We start from the raw sequence: 8969 nt of genomic DNA, 5'->3' as shown, positions 1-8969 counted from the left end.
TTTGGCGTGGGGGGAATGTTGTATGGAAGGGAACTGGGTAAAATTCAGTGGAAATACTGACTGGATCCAACCTTAAGATTTCCATTGTAATATAAATAATTCTAGTGATTATGTTGGTTTCGTTAAGAGTTAGGGTCTTCAACAGTCTCCAAGACAGTAGCCACTGGGCAACTCATGGGCGGCCAAGGGCTTTAAAATAAGACCTTTGATGACTGAAACTTCTCCCTTCCCTCCATTTTTGAAAGGTTTCCAATGAGTAGTAAGAGGTAGTTAATCAGTGGTGCAGTGGCTTAGAAGAACCTACCATGCTACGTAGCAAAGTCCTCCTTCAGCACAGGGTCCCCAACCTTTTTGAACTCACGGGCACCTTTGGAATTTTGTGAGGGGCTGGTGAGGGCCCTTCCAAAATGGCTGCCTGAAGAGGTGGAGTCAAACCTCAAATAGTTGCCACAGGAGACAAAGCCAAACACGATACCTCTCTCCTTGCTTTTTATTCTTCATAGAAGAGGAATAAAAAGAAAGGAAAACCCAACAGGGGAAACAGATAAGGGAGAATAAAAAGAGCTAAAGTTTGAAGGGGGGACAGAGTCACAGATTGACTAAGGAAAGTTCAGGTGTTTACCAATCCCCCGATAATCCAGTGGTTGTGGCTGCTACGGCAACTGTGGGAAACCCTTTCCTAGAAATGAGGGCAGCCAATAACAAACCCTGTCTTATAATGGTCTGGTCCACTTTCTGAAAAGCTTGGCAGGCAGAAATAGATGGTTGGCTTTATTAAATATTGAGCCTGGAGCTCAGAGTGATTGCAGCCCAGAGTGATTGCAGCCAAACAACATGCTTTATTGCAAGCCAGGACAGACACCAGCAGACACTAACACACTACAAACCCTCTCTCTTAAGCAGAACAGAAGCCCTCAATATATACACATAAACCCAAGAATACGCAGTAACCAATAGGAACATGTACTTTAGAATGCCATCATTTGCATGAACAATATATAATGTATTAGATAGGCAGGGCAGTGATTGGTCTTTATTACTCAGGACCAATTGGCTGCTGACTATGGAATGTAACCAATGAAGTGCAGGCAAATGTACCCAATGAGAATGCAGGCATTGGGAATCTTGACATAACCCTGAAGCTAAGCACAGTGCATAACATTCAACACAGTAAATACTTTAGAGGCCTTGCTCGGCCTAACTCAACCCAATACACAACAGGCTTCACCTCAGGAAACTCAGTTCTGAACAGAAAAACCTTTTTCAGTCAAGAACAAATTTGACACATTATGGGTATGTCCTTTTATCATGCCATTTTGGTTAGAAATTAATAGACAAATCAATTTTATACTAGACTGTTCACTAGTTCTTAATCTGCTTACTGCAATAAGCCTTGGGAATAGCTAAACTAGTAATTCAGGTGTGAAGAATAATAGCGATGCCACCTATTGAAATATGGACTGAAGCAATGTTTGACCTTGCAGTCAAAGAAAGAGTTGCCTTTAACTGACAAGAAACAAATATGAAATATCATAATCTTTGGTCCCAATTTGTGGGTGTATTTGGCATTAATATGTGAGTGTTTTGTGTTATTTACAGTGAGAGGTTAGCTGGTCACTTTGGACCAAGCGGGAATTTTGGCGGACTGTCCCTAATGGGCCACAAGAATGCCTTTTTTTAAAAAAAAATAGATTTTATTGGATGAGGTGATATAAAGTAGTTGGTTAATACATACAACTTATCCAAATTAAACCTTTCTAAATATATAATCCCTCCCCTCCCCCTTTTCTCTATTGACTTCCAACAACACTCGAACCCCCCATTTATTCATAGAGATTATTATTTCACTATAATACAATTATATTATGTTACCCATGGTAGAGATCTTATATATATTCCCTTCGTTAAAATCTTAATAAAATTTGAAATCCTTCCAAAGACCACAATTGTCCTTTAACATCACATTTCTTTTCCAAATATTTCTTAAACTTCTTCCAGTCTTCCAGAAAAATTCCTGGATCTTGCTCTTTCAGATTTCTAGTTAATTTGTCCTTTTCGGCCATGTACAACAGCTTCCTTGTCCATTCTTCAATATTTGGTACTTCTTCTTTTTTCCAATATTGAGCATATAAAACTTTTGCTGCTACTATCATATAATACAACAATATCTTATCATTTCTATTAACATCTTCTAAATGTAAAGATAGTAATAACATTTCTGGATATTTAGGGACATTATATTGTAATATCAAAGACATTTCAGCACATGTTCTAGACCAGAAGTCTCTAGCCTTTTGGCAAGTCCACCACATATGAAATAGAGAACCTTCATGCTCCTTACATTTCCAACATTTATTCGATAACTGTTAGTTAGCTATGGCTAATTTTTTCGGTGCTAAGTACCATCTATACAGCATTTTATAACCGTTCTCTTTAATACTGGTACAAGTTGATATTTTAAAGGTATTTTTCCATAGTTGTTCCCATGGGCCACAAGAATGCCTTTATATCAGGGAGCTTATGTTTATTTATATAAACCTGGTCCTAATTGGTCCTAATTGAGGAGCGCAGGTAAGACGCCTGCCAGGTTTGGAGACAGGGTGAACTCACCCCAACTTTTGGTGGGACCCTTCTGGTGACGACTCGCACCAGAGTTAAGGTTGTTTCTTTGAAAACAAACAAATAATACAAGCTTGTGTCTTCAATTACTTTAAAAAAAATTAAAATAATAGAAGGGAATTTTTTTTAGCCTCTTCCATTGAAGGAAAGCTTCTGAGGCCAGCCAATTTCAACAGAGAGGGGACAGCAGAGGGTGTTTGGCAGAGCTGGCTAAAACTGAGGCATCTCTGGCCGAGTTGCCACCCTAAAGGGCTCCAAAATTGAGAGAGCATTAAAAAATGCTCGATTATATGTGCCAGAATATTTTTTTTAGAAGATATGATTCATATACATTAAGTTGCTTTGCATTGGAGCACTGCATTGTGGCACTAAATAAGGAGCAGTTGGTAGGCCTGCTGTGTAGAACAGTCACTCTTTTTGTGAACCTGGGCCGTTTCCACATGGCTTACCTTATTCTGCAAAATAGCGAAATCTCGTGTGAAATCTCACGAGAAGATGCTGTTATCATGTCTTCTCGTGTGATAACAGCGTCTTCTCATGAGATTTCACGCGAGATTTTGCTATTTTGCAGAATAAGGTAAGCTGTGTGGAAACGGCCCTGGTTAGTAGTCTCTTCGTTGCAACCTCTCACCCTACTCTGGATGGTACAGTTGGTGGCTGAGATACTATACTGGGCTTTTTCCTAGGAGAGGGATCTTGTGCATGTTTACTCAGAAGCAAGTCGCGCTAGGTTCAAACATTGTTCATTACTGCCAACTGTTATTGCAGAACTAAGGTAAAATGTAAGTTACATTCAAGGAGCCAAAAGCTTCCAATGGTCTTCATCTGAGAAGTATGAGAAAAGTGGAGCGAGGCCAGTTCTGGTACCAGATACACTTGCCCAAATGAGAAATGAAATCCCTTTATCCACACCAGAAAAAATGATGGTTTCTCAGTGTTCAAGTACATTGGTTAAAAAAACACACCCTCTTATAGCCTGAGCCATCAGCCAAGAAAAACACGACATTCCCCTCAGTTCTCAACTTCCGATTGAAACTTCTACCCTCTCGTTCCTTGAATGAAATCACGTGCAAAGTAGCATGCTCCTTCCATAGAAGGCCTGGCAGCCTAACCTATTAAAGATGAAATTATTTTCCCAGTTCCACAGTGCAGAATTATTCCAGTTTAAGCCTATTGATTTCAATGACTTTAGACTAGATTCCCGTAACTGCATCGGACTGTACTGTAGAGAAAACCCTGGACAATGAATATCAACGGTAGGGACTCAGAGCGAAACTACAAGAGACGAATCACACAAGGAAGAGCACGTGAAGGGAGTCACAATGTTAGCCAGGAAGCTGAGTTTTAAGAGAGATCGGAAGGCTCTGTCAATCTCCCCTTGCTACAGAGCCAGCAAAGATGTCTCCTCAGAGGGTTTGTTTCCTCTTCGCCTCCTAGAAGGGGAGGTGAAACTGACAGAGCCTTTGGCTTTTTTCCTAAACTAAAACTACAACAAACCTTTCCTTCTCAACACCTTGCTTGTTTTGTCCTTTTCCGTTTCCAGCTTGATAATATCTTTTTTGAGCAAAAGGCACAGGAGCCCACTCTTCCTCCTCCACCTCATCATCATCATCATCATCATCAACAACATTTGATTTATATATCACCCTTCAGGGCAACTTGAGTATGGCCCCCTAGCAGCAACATCCCTTTTCAGTTGTGGCTTCAGAGAGCTTTCTTGCAGAAGAAGAATGGAAAAGGTGCTCCTAGCCCATCTTGGCAACGTAAGATCCTCCAGTGTTGTTGCTTCATACAGAAAACATCTCTGCAAACTCTGGACCACACAAGCAGTTGGCTAGCTCCGTTCTTGTGAAGAGAATGAAAACTTAGGACCGTTCACTCATTTACAGGAGCGTGAAAGCGGAGCCAGGGCTTCCCTGGCTGCTGAGCAGAGCGCCTGCCAAGAACAGCAAGGGGATGTGGGGAGGGAGCGTTCCAAAGAAAGCTTAGATGCTCAGCTCAGAAAAGGAGAGGGCCAGAGAACAGTCCTGGAAATCTATCAGTTGCTCAGAGGGAGGTTAGGTTGGGATAGTAATCCAGAGAGATTCCTAAGTGGGAGATTCTGGGAGATGGATAACAAAAGGAACAGTCAGGCAGAAGCTCACACTGCGTACCTAAGAACACAACTGTATTTGCAAAATATTTCTCATCATCTGCTTCACACAGGCATGGTGGGGTGCAGGAATCTTGACACCCAAGAGGGACTGGATGATAGATATATACGTGAGAAAAGAGGACTTGAAATCGTGAGGCAGTCGCTAGTAGCCATGCAGGAGTCAGGTTTTCTTTTCCCTGCCACTGACCCCTGAGATGGACTATGCTAGTAAATCTTTGAGCAGATCTCCACGGCCATGAGGGCTGGAATCTTGCTTTAACAAAAGCAAGTGTCTGCATGCAGCTGTGTATATGCAGGACTGTTGAAGATAAAGGACTTGGCCAGAGCCTTTTAATGAATCTCATTTACTGACACACTAATGTTTGTCTTGGGCACACATTGGTCAGCTTTTAACCGTGTTCGAAAAAGACAAAAACAGTTCTTGAGCGTGCTCGAACAGGAGATGAATCTTGGAATGTCCAGTGTCGTTACATGATGAAGCCAAGCAAAAACCTTGCAAGGGAGAAGGATGACTTTTGTTTGTGTGTGGGGGGGGGGGTGAGTTATTTACTATGTGGAATAAATGAGCCATTGTCTTGGATGCTGATATGTGGTAGACATGAAGAAATGTTAAGAGCCTCTTTAAGAACAGTTTTTTAAAAGCCTCTGATATGCAACAGGATGAAGGATTACAAATCATTTTGACCTAATGCTAAAAGGCAAATGTTGATTTAAACCATGATGGGACAGATTAACTCTGCATGCTCCATTCATTAAATTGCTCCAGGGACCATGTGATTATTGCGAGGGCATTGATGCTCACCTTTTGTCATGCAGCTTCAAGGTCATAAAGCTTGGTGCGAGAATAATAGACTTGCTCCAATGGAAGGTCGAGTCATAAAATCATTCCTCTGGGTAGACTTGGATTTCTCTCTCAATGGCCACGAGGTGAATGGAACTCTCTCACAGCCATAATGACCTTCAGATCATGACAAAATGGACCATCTTACAACATGGGTGCAGAAAGTCTGAGAATATTTATTGTAAACATGTAACTATGTAGAGCTCAGCTGTGTTGTCACAGCAGTCTTTGTCACGTGCTGGGAAGAAGCTTTCCTTGGCATTTTTAAACATTTTGGAGTGGTCCATGTCTTGGTAGTGAAGAACATGCTTTGCATGTTCATGGGTAGCATCAGGGCTTTTTTTGGGGGGGGGGGAAGAGGTGTTGGAACTCAGTGGTGGAACTCAAGACCACACAATGACATCACTTTGGGTCAGCTGGAACAAGTTTTTTTTTTTAAGTTTAGATTGCCCTCAACGAAAATGGTCACATGGCCGGTGGCCCCGCCCCCTGATCTCCAGACAGAGGGGAATTGAGATTGCCCTCCGCACCGCTTAGCGGTGCGGAGAGCAATCTCAACTCCCCTCTGTCTGGAGATCAGGGGGCGGGGCCACCGGCCATGTGACCATTTTTAAGAGGTGCCGGAACTCCGTTCCACCACATTCCCTCTGAAAAAAGCCCTGGGTAGCATCATTCTACAAGGACATCATGTGTCCTACTTTCAGTGGGGTTCAACAGACCCTTTCCAACTCTGTTAAGAATCTAGGGATTATACTGGACTCATTACTACAGATTAATGCAGCAGCAAATAGTGCTTTCTTCCAACATAGTTTAGCCCTACTTTGACTAGCCTGATCTGGCTACCTGGATGCATGCTGTGGTAACATCAGGACTAGGCTTCTGCAATGCACTCTACATAAGTCTCCCCTTGAGGCCAACTCGGAGACTCCAAGTGACACAGAATGCCGCAGCTTGCTTATCAGGAGATAGCCGGAGTTTGCACATCACACCCATTCTGCAGTCACTTCATTGGCTGCCCATCAGCTGCAATCCCAACCCTAGTCCATGTGTCATCCTTTTCACTGCATTGATTTACACTGCATATGCATGAAGAAACATGATGCTGTCTTATGCTGACTCAGACTGTTGGTCCATTGACTTTAATATTGCCTATCCAGGCTGGCAATGGGTCTCCAGGATCTCAGGCCAAGGTCTTGCACATTACTAATGACCCAATCTTTAACCAGAGAGGCCAGGAATTGAACTTGAGACCCTCTGTATGCCAAGCAGAGACTTTTCAACTAAGCCACAGCTCAAGAGCCAGTTTGGCCTAGTGGTTAGGAGTGGCAAGACTCTAATCTGGAGAATCGGGTTTGATTCCCTACTCCTCCACTTGAAGCTAGCTGGGCACCCTTGGGTCAGTCACAGCTCTCTCAGAGCTCTCTCAGCCCCACCCACCTCACAGGGTGATTGTTGTGGGGATAATAACAACATATTTTGTAAACTGCTCTGAGTAGGTGTTAAGTTGTCCTGAAGGGCGGGATATAAATAGAATCAGAAACTAAACAGTGTAGGTCTTGGTTAGTACTTGCAAAAAAGACCAGGGTCACTATGCAAAGGCCAGCAACGGCAACCCCCTCTCTTATAGTGATATCCTAAGCAGTTATTCCACTCTAAGCCCATTAACATTAACGGGCTTAGTTTGGAGTAACTCTGCTTAGGATTTCACTCTTAGCCCCTTGCATTGAAAACTCCAGCAGGGTCGCCATAATTTGTCTAGGACTTGACAGAAGTTTCCACCAAAGCCTCTGTTTGAAGCAATTCATCATTCGTCCTTCTTTGTTGTTATTATTTGTTATCATTATTTTCTAAAGCCACCTTGAGTCTCAGTGCCTCAAAGAAAAAAAATTAGAAGGCACTGAAATTAGTGCCCGTTTTGTTTCACCAAGCAAGAGAGGATGAACAATGTGCATACTGTCATAAATGGAAAACTAGTCTTCATATATACACACATATACACACACACACACATACACACACCCAGCAAGGGGCTTTCATGGCAAGTGAGAAGCAGAGGTGGCTTGCCCCTTTCCCTGCCAGAAAACTAGTCTAGCTTGTTCAGTATACTTTGCCGCAAGAAGGTTTGTACGCAGAAATACTAATAGTCTTGGTATCTTGCTCTAGGAGAGCCCCCCTCCCCCCTTCATGGTAGTATCTTTTTGCACTTTCTGCTGAAAAAAGTTGAATATGTAACACTCGCCTGCATAAAAAGCAAGATACAACATGATAAGGGAAGATTTTTATAAACATTCAAGGATTCTATGGCTAATCAAACTTTAATAGAATCCTATTCTGCAACCAAAATTACATCCACTAGATGAAATAACATCTAAAATGAATCTAAATTTTATGATGTTGCAGCAATAATTATACTTATTTGCAACAAATTATCTTAAAAGCAATCTGTGCTTTACCTAATTATAGGAATAGTTCAAATATTTTTACATGGTTGGTATGAATTTTAATCTAGTATTATTCTTTTTCCTTTCATAGCAACGATTAAGCATGTGAATGTATTTTCTCCGAGTACATTATATGAAACAGCTTAAAACTTTTACATATTTTTTGAAGCACACACTTCAACAAGGGGTAAAATCATGGGCAGGCCCCAGAACTCTTCACTGGATGATACCCTGAAGGTCAGGATCGGTTTTCCTTGTGCTGTTTTGAGCAAGAATTTAACTTAATTCTTAAAACTCAACCTCAACTACAGACATTCCAGAATCCCTCCTGCAAATAAATCATTATTTTAATAGCATTTGCATAAAAACACAGCACAGTAATTTATGCTATATTTTCTTTTGATGCATGCACCTCTGTTCTTTGTGAGATTTAAAAATTGACTAAGATTTATAGACTTATCTCAGTGTGGAAGCTGCTGGTAAGACTGACTCGTCAGCAGTTTCTTATTTAATTGCTCTTTGATCCTTCAGCCGCCAACATATTTACATTTTCAGTTTAGCATCTCTTGGCAACGCATACAGAATGTAGACTAAGTAGCGGTGCAGGCTTAAAACACTAACCCAGGTCACCACTGGATTCCTACACATTTTTGCCTGTGTTTCTTAGACCCAGCTTAAAAGCGTTGCTGGCAGTAAAGAAAATGCTCCCACATGCTGTTCCATGCACCTGACTCCACATGTACACAGCCCCCTCCCCCCAGCTGCTTTATGGGCAGTGTTAGCATACCAGTGATGTACCTCCCTGGGCGACAGATTCCTGGCAAGTGACCTTGTACGTGCTGCATGCATGGCAATTTGAGTTTAATAAGATGGTAGGTATCTGAAAAAGTGCATGAGCAAAGTTTTCTTGTAT

Source organism: Eublepharis macularius, chromosome 11 (genome assembly GCF_028583425.1).
Source record: "Eublepharis macularius isolate TG4126 chromosome 11, MPM_Emac_v1.0, whole genome shotgun sequence".
Classification (NCBI taxonomy): Eukaryota; Metazoa; Chordata; class Lepidosauria; order Squamata; family Eublepharidae; genus Eublepharis; species Eublepharis macularius.
The sequence above is the reverse complement of the archived record's forward strand: the minus strand, read 5'-3'. Positions refer to the sequence as shown.